The sequence below is a fragment of the Hyla sarda genome, chromosome 1 (assembly GCF_029499605.1).
Source record: "Hyla sarda isolate aHylSar1 chromosome 1, aHylSar1.hap1, whole genome shotgun sequence".
In the NCBI taxonomy this organism is placed as follows: domain Eukaryota; kingdom Metazoa; phylum Chordata; class Amphibia; order Anura; family Hylidae; genus Hyla; species Hyla sarda.
In genome coordinates, this window is record NC_079189.1 from 302,441,859 (window position 1) to 302,456,166 (window position 14,308).

Genomic DNA, 14,308 nt, shown 5'->3' on the forward strand with positions numbered 1-14,308 from the left:
ATACTGGGGACTTCAACTTAATAAAGGGGGCTACCATCTACAATGGGCCTACCTACAGGGAGTGACCCCTACTTATAGGAGGCTGCTACTGCCTACAGGGAGTAAATACCAACAGGTATCTACATAGGGACCTACCTACAGGCACTTACCTACTCGGGGCACATCTGTAATGGGGAAAACCATGTAAATGAATCTTCTTAGTGGGGGTACCTACCTACTCTTTCCCCAATCTGCTTATCTGCTTACTCTACTGATCCTAAAATGTTTGTCTTGCAGGTTCTGTGGAGAGGAATTGTGGATGGAAGAATTGATGTGACGGTCTGGGCTGGATGGAGAAGACAAAGAAAAGTGATTGAATCCAATTAGAGAAGACGTCACCTGATGAAACTATATGTAAACACTTATATGGTCTGTAGAGCCTGTGTAGAACTGGGGTCACCACTATATAGTCATTGTATTAGTCTGTGTATAGTGGTTTTCTTCAGTATCAATATGGTAATATTATCCCGTCGTTATATGGTGGTAATGGTAGTGGTCATATTGTGGTGGTATTATTTGTCCCTTGTATAGTGGTGTTATTGGTGATACTGGTCTGTGTACAGTGGTTATATTTAGTATCAGTATGGTAGTATTATCCTGTCATTATATGGTGGTAATAGTAGTAGTCATATTGTGGCGGTATTGTTTGTCCCTTGTGTAGTGGTGTTATTGGTGATACTGGTCTCTGTATAATGATTGTAATCAATATCAGTATGGTAATATTATCCTGTCATTATATAGTCATAATGGTAGTGGTCATAGTGTCATGGTATTATCTGTGGTGTAAATGGTGATATTCATCTGTGTATAGTGGTGTTATTGGTGATACCGGTCTGTGTATAGTGGTTTAATTCAGTATCAGTATGGCAGTATTATCCTGTGACTATATGATGGTAAGGGTGGTGGTTATGGTGAGATACAATTATTTGTCCCTTATATGGTGGCGTTATTGGTCTCTGTATAGTGTTTTTATTTTATTTAATAACAGTATGAGGGTATAAGTCACTGCAGTAGAAATATGTCGTCTTGGTGTGGAGTTATTATTTTGTGAAAATCCTGCGTGTACCCCTGGAGAGCAACAATCCATACACTATATGCATTACTGTTCACAGTCCACCATATAGGTATTTAAACAGCAAAAAGTGGAAAACTTAGGATCTCCGCAGAACAGCTACCTACCTACCTCCCCCCACCTGTCTACCCACCATCTGCTTACCCCCCCCCACATACCTAACCAACCCATCTACCTACTTCCCCCCCCACCTACCTACCTACCCCCATCTCTCTACCCCCCACATACCTAACCAACCAATCCATCAACCTTTCTACTTAAATTGGCACCCTCATTAAAACTAATTTTTGCTATTGCACTCCTTTATGGTAAATAAAAAAATCTTTCTAATATACTTTGTTTAAAAAAGATGAAGTTTTCTATGTTTTATTTGTGTTTAAAAAAGCTGCCACTAGGTGTCTCCCTACTTGTCCAAAGCACATTTCCCCCCATCTTTTGCACAGGCTTTGGACTCCTGCTGGCCTGGCAGAAGTCCAAACACAGGAAATGCAGTCTGGAGTTCTGAGGGGTGTGTGTCCAGCCTTATCCAGTCATAGCGCCTCTCACATTTAACTGCTGTTTGCTGTTGGTTGCAGAGTAAGGGAGGAAGTTCTCCCCTGTATGGCTTCAGATGATGCCACACCTGCTGGGTAACGCCCCTTCCCAGTCTGTGAACCTGAGGCTGAGCGGAAAATACAGAGCAATATCAAGGTAGAAAACTAAAAATTAGTAAAAATAAAGGCAGGGGTGGATTATCATGATTGGGGCAGTGAACTTGGAGGATTATAAAATGTATCAAGTTAATGAGAGGTACTCTTTAATTATTGAATCCTTAAAGAGGTACTACGGGTCAGAAAAATGTATCCCCTACCCAAAGGATAGGGGATATGTGTCGAAATGGGGGGGCATAATTTTCTGGGCTTGCCTCAGGCGCAAAAGGAGCTAGCTACAGCTCTGCCCATGGCTCTGAATTATATTCTGCCATATTTTGTTGATGCGCTGGTTTTCAATGGTAGCTTTCTAATTTACAGAAATTGCTGGCCAACACTTGATGTTTTCTCTATACAGTGGAACTTACTGCATTTATGTATCTGTCCATTGATACCCCTGAACCTGAGAGTCCTGTTAAAAAATCAGCACAAACAGTGCAGAAATCACATAGAAGATTGGGACATCAGCCGATCTGATTCTCTGAATAAGCCAATTCATAAAATAGATCAGCTTTATTTAATATAGCGACACACACTCCAGTGTTTCTAGCCCGAACTTGGCTCTTAGTCAGGCATAATACACAAAAACAAAGTGACCTAAGAAAAGCCAATATGATAATGTTTTGGGTTACAGGTAAGTGTGACTGAACCAGGATAAAACAATAAAGAATATCTTATATATATTACAAAACAAAATAAAAATAATAAAAGTGGCACATGGCTGGAACCCAAAGGATAAAACACATATGAAACATAATGAACATATGAAACACATAATGAAACAGATAATAATAATAAGGAATGGACAAACCTCCACCTATATAAGTCGAGTGAGTGCATATCTTAATATAATCAAATCACCTACCATAAGTAATAAGGAATGCCAAAAAGATAATGATGATGATTACTGTGACCTTCCATGAGCCTCAGATGAAACTGTGTCTATACCAACCGGCTGAGTAACCAGTCTTGGATAGTTGCCATATCCTTGTCATAAATGTACGTAACTCACAGTGGGATCTCACCGCTGTTGTGAATAAATAAACATGACTCATAATGTATGTATTAGAATTGAGCTACGTAAGAATCTCACCACTATGAGAGACCGCCTTAGAGTATATCTGTGTCCAGATGGGAGTAAGTGTAATAATCAACAGCAGGTTTATCAGCCAAATGTGGCTTGACGGAAAAATAATTATTGGGGAGCATAGAGGAGTAAAGATTCCGTAAGTAGGAGTCACCCTCAAGGAGGCATTGCACTTGATGGTAATTATAGCAGTACTACTAGGTACAGAACACCTGATAACGACAAGATAAGTATATGTAAACATAACCCAAATAATACTAAATATGTTTACTTAGACATGACCGAAAGCATAATGAATAAGCACACACTGAAAGATAAGCGTTAAAGTTCTAATGTGTAAAATCTTTGCTAAGCAATGTAAAATACTACTCTATAGTAGAACCACTAAAGGGTTTTGTTAGGGGGGTCCAATGTGGAGCAAACACATTTGATGGAATCTGAAGGATAGATGTCAATGGTTCAAACGATCACTTCTAAGATTTCAGTTAACCCATTCAACCCAGTCAGGGTGCCCAATTTGTAGAGCCAGAAGACTTACCGGTATTTCAGTTAAAGCAGAATGCTGGGAAAGACCATGAAGAAGAAAACTCTTTTTTTATGTTCTGTCTGTGCTGATAAAGCGTTCAGTGGAATGGTTGGGTCATATTGTAGGGGACAGCATAGGCATTTAATAAAATAGATGACATGACTGGTTTGGCAGTGAGATGATATTTTATATCAAAGGGCTCCCCAGTGTTATGTGATGAGAGACATCTCTGCATTTAAAAGGGGTACACAGTGGAAAACATTTTTTTAAGTCAACTGGTACCAGAAAGTTAAACAGATTTGTAAAATACTTCTATTAAAAATATTAATTATTTCAGTACTTATCAGCTGCTGTATGATCCACAGGAAGTTCTTTTCTATTTGAATTTCCTTTCTGTCTGACCACAGTGCTCTCTGCTGACACCTCTGTCCATGTCAGGAACTGTCCAGTGCATGATAGGTTTTCTATGAGGATTTGCTCCTACTCTGGACAGTTCCTAAAATGTCAGAAGAGAGCACTGTGGTCAGACAGACAGGAAATTCAAAAAGAAAAGAACTTGCTGTGGATCATACAGCAGCCGATAAGTATTGGAAGAATTAATATTTTTTAATAGAAGTAATTTACAAATCTGTTTAACTTTCTGGCACTAGATGATAAAAGAATTTTTTTTTCCAGTGGAGTACCCCTTTAACCCCTTAAGGACGCAGGACGTAAATGTACGTCCTGGTGAGGTGGTACTTAACGCACCAGGACGTACATTTACGTCCTAAGCATAACCGCGGGCATCGGAGCGATGCCCGTGTCATGCGCGGCTGATCCCGGCTGCTGATCACAGCCAGGGACCCGCCGGCAATGGCCGACGCCCGCGATCTCACGGGCGTCCGCCATTAACCCCTCAGGTGCCGGGATCAATACAGATCCCGGCATCTGCGGGAGTTCGCGATTTAAATGAACGATCGGATCGCCCGCAGTGGTGCTGCGGGGATCCGATCATTCATAACGCCGCACGGAGGTCCCCTCACCTTCCTCCGTGCGGCTCCCGGCATCTCCTGCTCTGGTCTGTGATCGAGCAGACCAGAGCAGGAGATGACCGATAATACTGATCTGTTCTATGTCCTATACATAGAACAGATCAGTATTAGCAATCATGGTATTGCTATGAATAGTCCCCTATGGGGACTATTCAAGTGTAAAAAAAAATGTAAAAAAAAATGTAAAAGTAAAAGTAAAAAAAAAGTGAAAAATCCCCTCCCCCAATAAAAAGGTAAAACGTCTGTTTTTTCCTATTTTACCCCCAAAAAGCGTAAAAAACATTTTTATAGACATATTTGGTATCGCCGCGTGCGTAAATGTCCGAACTATTAAAATAAAATGTTAATGATCCCGTACGGTGAACGGCTTAACCAAAAAAAATTAAAAAAGTCCAAAATTCCTACTTTTTTAACACATTTTATAAAAAAAAAAATTATAAAAAGTGTATTAAAAGTTTTTTATATGCAAATGTGGTATCAAAAAAAAGTACAGATCATGGCGCAAAAAATGAGCCCCCATACCGCCACTTATACGGAAAAATAAAAAAGTTAGAGGTCATCAAAATAAAGGGATTATAAACATACTAATTTGGTTTAAAAGTTTGTGATTTTTTTTAAGCGCAACAATAATATAAAAGTATATAATAATGGGTATCATTTTAATCGTATTGACCCTAAGAATAAAGAACACATGTCATTTTTACCATAAATTGTACGGCGTGAAAACAAAACCTTCCAAAATTAGCAAAATTGCGTTTTTCGTTTTAATTTCCCCACAAAAATAGTGTTTTTTGGTTGCGCCATACATTTTATGATATATTGAGAGATGTCATTAGAAAGGACAACTGGTCGCGCAAAAAACAAGCCCTCATACTAGTCTGTGGATGAAAATATAAAAGAGTTATGATTTTTAGAAGGCGAGGAGGAAAAAATGAAAACGTAAAAATTAAATTGTCTGAGTCCTTAAGGCCAAAATGGGCTGAGTCCTTAAGGGGTTAATGCTCCCCTTTTCCCATGCGCACCCAAAAATATGTCACTCATTTCTTTGTTTTTGGATCTGGCTCGAGGCTAACAGACTTTTCAATGTGGCATCTCTTCTTTATGTACACTTCAGTTGATTGGGGAGCAAATTTTTCAGGTATGTTCAGGTATGGATCTTCTTGTAAGATATGCCAATAGTCCCGAAGAATTTTCTTAATGTTTTGTGAATTATTACTAAATGTAGTAATACAATTGGCAGTGATATGGGTAGTATTTGTTTCTTGTGCATTCACAGACCTTTTCCCATTTATGACTGATGAAGATGCGATTGCGCAGTGAAACGCCTTGCATGATGGTCCAATAAAGTTACTCCTTCAGCTTACGGGGTGCATTTCTTTGAAGTGTGTCCTTTGTGTTTTCCCATTAACCCCTTAAGGACTCCAAAGAATAGGGGATAAGATGTCTGATCGCAGGGTTCCTGCCACTGGGAGCCCCTGCGATTTCCATGCAGCACCCCTAACACATCCAGCATTCTAAACAGTAGGTTTAGAATGCTCAGTTTCCACGGCTGGAGAAGTGATGTCACGCCACACCCCCTTCATAAATGTCTGTGGGAGGGGCACGACATGCTGCATGGAGATCGCGGGGGGTCCCAGCGGTGGGACCCCCCACGATCAGACATCTTATCCCCTATCCTTTGGATAGAGGATAAGATATCTGTGGGCAGAGTACCCTTTCAAGGACTCTTGAAATTTTCATTTTTGTATTTAAATTTTTTCCTCCTTTCTTTTTAAAAGCCATAACTTTTTTTTTATTTTTCCACCTACAGACCCATATGAGGGCTTGTTATTTATGTGACCATTTGCACTTTGTAATGACCACTTGCATTTTAATACAAAATGTACCGCAAAACCAAAGAAATATTATTTGTGGGTAGAACTGTATAAGAAAACTGAAATTTTACAACTTTTGGGGGGTTTGGGTTTTACACAGTGCGCTTTTTTTTGTAAAAATGACACATTGGCCCTCATTTAAGAGTGGAGTGTAGTTTTCTTTTGTGGGTTTTAATACCCTACAATTTTTTTCCATGGTATTTACTAAGGTTTCCGTACATTTTGCACTTTTCCGTACATTTTGCTTTTTTCACACATGCTCTGATCTGTGGGGTTTTCAAATCCCCCACATCTTCTGTTTTTTGTGAAACTGCACACTTTCCCCAATGGCCATGCCCCCTTTTCAGTTTTTTCCAGTAAAATGGAGGGTTAGTCAGGTTTTTTCCAATTTTGGCACAAATTCTGTCGCAGACAGAATTTCTGGAGCATTGCACCAGAATCTGGAGCACAACCCAACAAAACATTTCGGGTTTACAATAGTAAACCAGGGCCATTATCTTTATTTTGTAGGTCAACGCGATTAAAACGAAATCCAATTTATATAGCTTTTCTATTATTGTACTACTTTAAAAAAAATGCTAACTTTTCTTAACAAAATTGGTATGCATAAAATTATACTTTTCTGACCCCTGTAAATTTTATATTTTTCTGTATACAGGGATGTATGATTGCTAATTTTTTGTGCAGTGATCTGTAGTTTTTATCGGTACCATTTTTGATCTGTATTTAAAAATGAGTATTTTTGGTGTTTTGGTATTTTATGCCGTTTATCGTGCAGGATCATAAACTTTATATTTTAATTGTTTGGACATTTACACATGTGGCAATACCAAATATGTTGTTTTGTTTTTGTTTTTTGTAAAATGGTAAAATAAGGGTAATTTTTTTATTTTTTATTAGGGGATGGGGTTTTATATAATTTTTGAGACTTTTGTTGACACTTTTTAAGACCCCATAGGGGACTTTAACATCACATCATTAGATGTCATTAGATCTGGACTGGCTAAGCCTAGGCTACATCAGTGGATAGGCGGTAAGGGGCACCTCCTCTGCCATTTTAGCTCACAGAACCCTTGAGCTTCACTTAGCTGTCTGCAAGTTTCATTTTTACTTTATACGCCGTGATCGGCATTGATCATGTTGGTTAAATGTCTAATGCATAAGCAGTAAATGTGTGGATACTGATGGTAGCCGACACTCACTGCTCTGAAGCTCTTCAAAGCCACTTAAGTTGGGTCCTACCGGTACACCCTGTGTCCTTAAAGCGTACCCGTCGGATCCAACAAAAAAACATATTTTTTAATATATCACTCAGTACCTAATCCTGACCATGTACATCTATTTTTTATGTGTCTATCACCTTTATTTATTTTTTATTACACTTTTAATTTAGCTCACTAGTCTGAATTCCTCTCAAAGGGAGAGGGCGTGGCCTCACTGTGCAGGTCTCCGCCCCTCCCTCAGTATGATGTCTGTTCACATCTCCCCTAGCATTAGCAAAACTACAACTCCCAGCTTGTCCTCGCTGACAGTAGCGGGACACAAGCTGACAGTGGGAGGATTTTTCTTCCAGCTGTGAGCCCTGTGCTTACAGCTGTCAATCAAGGAAGTGTGTCCATGACATCGTGATGATGCATGGACACAGCAGGACTCGTATGTGTCCAAGCAGGCAGGGGGGGCAGTTGTTCGACTGGCTTTTTCAGTATGAAATACTGAAAATGTTCTAATGAAAGCAATTGCAAAACCTGTTGGTTTTGCATGCTTCACAACATATCAAAAGTTTTTGTATCTGATAGTGCCCATTTAAGTACCATAGGATAAGAGCATACCTGTACGCCCTGTGTCCTTAACGGATTAAGACTCTCAAGCTGACTTTGTTTTTCACCCTATTAAAAGCATTACTTAGAATTTGTTCTGGGTAATGTTTCTGATGAAACCGCTTACTGAGTACAAGTGATTGTTGTTTAAACATGGTAAAGCTGTGCAATTCCTCCTGATGCCCTTATACTGACTATATGGTATATTTTGTAACCATTTTTTGCAATGGACGCTGTGGAAATCCAAATAATTGTGTGTGTTCACTGGTTTAAAGAAAGTGACAGTGAATAAAGTAGTTTTGTCATGGGAGATACAAAGGTCTAAAACTCTTTCTGTGAATTACATTCACCTGACAAGGATACAGCAATTCTTTGAGACCGATTATTTCAGCGATTGCTATAGACACAGTTGCAGCTGAGGTTGCAATCACTGCAACTCATGGAAGGTCATAGTAGTCATCATCATTATCTGTCTTTTTTTTTTATTACTTATGATCTTTTTTACTTTAGAGTATCGTAGGTGATTTATTGATATTAAAGGGGTATTCCAGGAATTTTTTTTATTTGACCATGCTACAGGGGCTGTAAAGTTAGTGTAGTTCATAATATAGTGTCTGTACCTGTATGTGATGGTTTTCTCACACTTCTTATGTGATTTTCATGCCAATATTTGTTTTTAACAGCATACAAAATGACTGTTGTCTCAGATTTTTCCCTGACTCACTAGTCAGCTGATGACAGGGAGCCTGTCTGCTTCAATGGGTGGAGGGATCGCTTGGTGGGAGGGAAATCAATATGCAACTAATACAACAGCTGTAGGCACCCTGATTGAAAACTACAGGTCTTTTGAATGGATGCAGCTCATTTACGTTTCAATGGGTGGGGTGGCTGATGTGTGGGAGGGAGGAAAACGGAATTATGGGACTTGAAGGCAAAAAAGAAAACTCAAAATGGAAATACCAGTTCACAAAAAGCTAGCCACAGTGTTATGGTAATCTCACAACATAGCCATTTAGCCCCAAGACAAGAACGGATCCTTCCTAAGCATGTCCATTACTGTCTGCCAGATACGTACTAAAATCACCTTATGGTGGATAACCCCTTTAAGATAAGCACTCATTACTCATTTGACTTAAATAGATTGAGGTTTGTCTGTATTAGTTCATTCCTTTTATATATATATATATATATATATATATATATCTTTTCCAATGTGGTAAATATGTGTTATCCTTTGGGGTCCAGCCATGTGTTACTTTAATTAATATTTTTATTATGTTTCTTATGTTGTATTAAAGCACAACTGTTATGAAGTTTTAGCCATATAACCTAACAACAGTATGTGCAATGGGTGTAGAATAGTAATCCAGCATTATCTTTGCCCTTTTTTAGCTGGTTTTATCTGCAACCACCAACCCTCTTCCCTCTCCTTATGCTGCCGGTTGCCAGCTGGTTGCCACAGTCACTAGAGGTAGAGTGTGAATGAGCTCTCTGCCTATAGCATTAAGCATGTGCTCACAGCCATCAGGAGTGGCCACACATATCCGACTGATGTTGACTGCAGATAAAAGCATTGTTTTTACAATCATAAATCCTGATAAAAAAAAAAGACAAAGGTTATGCTGGATACTATTCTACACCCATCGCACATACAGTACTGTTGTTTATATGGCTAAAACTTCATGATAGTTGTGCTTAAAAGGTACTTTATTGTTCCATTTCGGTTCAGTCACACTATTTTATGAATTGGCTTATTGTCATTTCACTGAGAAGCACCTAGGCTCATGTCCCAATCATCCGTATAATTTTTGCACTGTTTCGACACTGGTGGATGCCTGCCCACAAGGCTCCTGGCCATGCTATGTTATATGCCCGACTAGGTGTTGTGCCCTGAGCAAAACACCCTTTGGTAAGGAGACCATTCACTGTTCTTAAAATCCTCCTGTACAGTCTTCACGAGGTGCGCATTTTATTCGCTGCTAAAAATCAGAGCAGACAATGCCAGTGCCATAGCATCAGCCTCAGAAATTCAACACCAAAAAGATTCCACTAGGAAATGTAACAACCAATTAGGTAACCAAAAAATGTAATAAAACTTCACTAAATTCACACATCAGTCAGTGTATAACACAGAATTATTTCAGTCAGTAATAATGAAGTGTATAAATACATCAAACAATAATAGGTGTATAAATGTAATGGAGGAGGGGAGGGAAAGTAAAGGGTATAAGTGCTCAATCCCTAAACTTGATAACCAGTCAGCTCTCCCTACCTATTTTCTATAAACCATCCCTCCCTAACTTAAAGTGTTGAATTGAGGAAATTAATCATATACCGTAGATCTCTGTAGCATTTGCAGTTCTATCACTTAGACAATGACTGTAAGAATTCCTATAAGACCTTAATAAATAATGAAACCGTATTCACCTCAATAAAAATAACTAATGAATTATCGCTTAACCATAATAACCTTATTCGACATGTTTCTCCGGCATTTTCTAGTGGGTTTATCAGGGATGGAAGAGGTAAAGCATAAACAGTTAAAAACATAAAAGTTAGGATATGTATGTGAATTAGTGATGAGCGGCAGGGGCCATATTCGAATTTGCGATATTTCGTGAAAATATGGACGAATATTTGTCCTATGTTCACGAAATTCGCAGATTTGCTATGTCCGTTCACTTTTTTTTCCATGCGAAAATCGTGATGAAATTCGTATAGCAAATATTCAATGAACCCCAGGGCCGCAGCCCGGGGTATGACACCCCTATTGATATACCCCTAAAAATTTACTTTTATTAGTGTTCAACGTAAAATAGTAAACCCAGGAAAAATATGGTTAAAATTGATGCCAGGTGGGCAATACTGTGTATGTATAACACTGGAGATATTCACTCCATATTATAGGTATCGGTACTGCAGTGTGAATATCTCCAGTGTCATACATACACAGCATTGCCCACCTGGCATTAATTTTAACCTTATTTTTCCGGGTTTACTATTTTACATTGAACACAGAAAAAAAGTAAATTGTTAGGGATATTTCAATAGGGGTGTTGGCTGTGGCCCTGGGATTCAGTGAATATTTGTGATAGAGGGCCCCTTGTGCGATTATATCTTTCAACTAACTTAACACTATACCCTACACTAGCACCTATCTGCTAATCTAACCTACCCTATCTAAAACTAGAAGAAGGGAGGGATCAGTGCCCTCTGGAAGTGCTGATATTCACAAATATTTGCATATTCGCATATATAAAAAATTTGCGCTCCACATCGACTCACATTGTAAATCATTTTGGAGCCCTCTTTGGACCACAAGCTGGAAGCAGGAATGAATGATCACTTTTTTTTTTTTTACACAGTACACATCAGAGCTGATGACTCGGGGGTGGGTGGGGGAATTGTGCTGCAGGAGAGATTGCGGGGGTCCCCAGCAGCGGGACCCCTGCGATCAGACATCTTAAGATGTCTAGGGCAGAGTACCCCTTTAAGAAAAAACAGCAGAAAACAGAAGACATTAACATGTCCATGTAACTCATACTGTAATATACAGAGCATATGCCCCAAATGTAGCATCAGATTAGAAAAAATGTTCCATAGTGCCATATAGAGATAGCACTAGAATGCTCCGGAGTACAAACCACAAACAGATTTAAAGGTGTTCATATATTGGTTAGGTAGTTGACAGGATTCTTATCACTGTTATTCAGCCTCCTTGTTTTTTGGACATTGCTTCTGAAAAAAAAAAACAATGGAAACTAAATAAATAGATATAGTAATCAACAATATCAACCCTAAGCCATGACAAAAAGATATGCATAGTTCGACATCAATTACAGCACTAGACATATTAGAAAACATAATTACATATCGATGGGTAAGCCCAATGCTAAAACAGACAAACAAAATGAAAAATAATGCTGCATAGAACACAGTAAAAAAAAACTGCATTGAACATAGAGGGTAAGGAGTTACCAAGGGAAAGGAGTTATTAACCCCTTAAGGACAATGGACGTACTCCTACGCCCCCGTTTCCGAGTCCTTAAGGACCGAGGACGTAGGAGTACGTCCTGTCCATTCCCGGCCCCCCGCCGCTAGCCGGAGGGGAGCCGGTGCCCGATGCCTGCTGAAATCGTTCAGCAGGCATCGCGGCATATCGCCCAGGTGGGTCATTATGCCCCCCCATGTCGGCGATGGCCGCAGATCGCTGGACAATTCAGTCCAGCGATCTGCGGCGATTCCGGGTCAATTGGGTCTCCAGTGACCCGGTGACCCGGAATTACTGGCTGATCGGGGCCGTCAGAGACGGCCCCGAACAGCCAGAGCCTGCAGGGGTGAGGTGGCACTGGTGCCACCTCACGATCGCCCTGATTCCCGGCCGACCAATCAGGGCGCCTGCTGCGGGTGTCACTCCCGCACCCGCTCCGCCCCTCTTCCGGCGGCGGGACTGACCTGCAGTGTCGATCAGCAGCAGCAGGAGGTGAGTGACAGCCTCCTGCTATTGCTTAGCAACAGCTCCCAGCATGCAAAAAGGGCATGCTGGGAGCTGTAGTTATGCAACAGGAGGAGGCAGACCACAACAACTCCCAGCATTCCCTTATGGGCATGCTGGGACTTATGGTTTTGCAACAGCTGGAGGCACATTCTTTCTATGGAAAAGTGTACCTTCAGCTGTTGTGTAACTACAACTCCCAGCTTGCACAAACAGCTAAAGTGCATGCTGGGAGTTGTAGTGGTGCATCTGCTGGTTGCATAACTACAACTCCCAGCATGCCCGTTGGCTGTCGGTGACTGCTGAGAGTTGTAGTTTTGCAACAGCTGAAGGCACACTGAGTTAAGTAGCAAACCAGTGTGTCTCCAGCTGTTGCATAACTACAATCCCCAGCATCCCCAGCCAAAGTAGTATGCCTCCCGCTGTTGCATAACTACAAGACCCAGCATGCCCTTCCGCTGTCCGTACATGCTGGGGGTTGTAGCTTTTGCAACAGCTGAAGGCACACTGGTTGCAAAACACTGAGTTTGTTGCCAAACTCTGTGTTTCACAACCAGTGTGCCTCCAGCTGTTGCAAAACTACAACTCCCAGCATGCACTGATAGACCGTACATGCTGGGAGTTGTAGTTTTGCAACAGCTGGATGTCCCCCCCCCCCCCCCAATGTGAATGTACAGGGTACACTCACATGGGCGGAGGATTACAGTAAGTATCCGGCTGCAAGTTTGAGCTGCGGCAAATTTTCTGCTGCAGCTCAAACTGCCAGCGAGAAACTACTGTGAACCCCCCGCCCGTGCGACTGTACCCTAAAAACACTACACTAACACAAAATAAAATAAAAAGTAAAAAACACTACATATACACATACCCCTACACAGCCCCCCTCCCCAATAAAAATGAAAAACGTCTGGTACGCCACTGTTTCCAAAACGGAGCCTCCAGCTGTTGCAAAACTACAACTCCCAGCATGCACTTATAGACCCTACATGCTGGGAGTTGTAGTTTTGCAACAGCTGGATGTTTCCCCCCCCCCCACCAATGTGAACGTACAGGGTACACTCACATGGGCGGAGGATTACAGTAAGTATCCGGCTGCAAGTTTGAGCTGCGGAAAATTTTCTGCCGCAGCTAAAACTGCCAGCGAGAAACTACTGTGAACCCCCCGCCCGTGCGACTGTACCCTAAAAACACTACACTACACTAACACAAAATAAAATAAAAAGTAAAAAACACTACATATACACATTCCTCTACACAGCCCCCCTCCCCAATAAAAATGAAAAATGTCTGGTACACCACTGTTTCCAAAACGGAGCCTCCAGCTGTTGAAAAACAACTACTCCCAGTATTACCAGACAGCCACTGACTGTCCAGGCATGCTGGGACTTTTACAACAGCTGGAGGCACCCTGTTTGGGAATCACTGGCGTAGAATACCCCTATGTCCACCCCTATGCAAGTCCCTAATTTAGGCTTCAAATGCGCATGGCGCTTTAACTTTGGAGCCCTGTCGTATTTCAAGGCAACAGTTTAGGGCCACATATGGGGTATCGCCGTACTCGGGAGAAATTGTGTTACAAAAATTTTGGGGGGTATTTTCTGCTATTACCCTTTTTAAAAATGTAAAATTTTTGGGAAACCAAGCATTTTAGGTAAAATTTTTTTTTTTTTTTTTACAT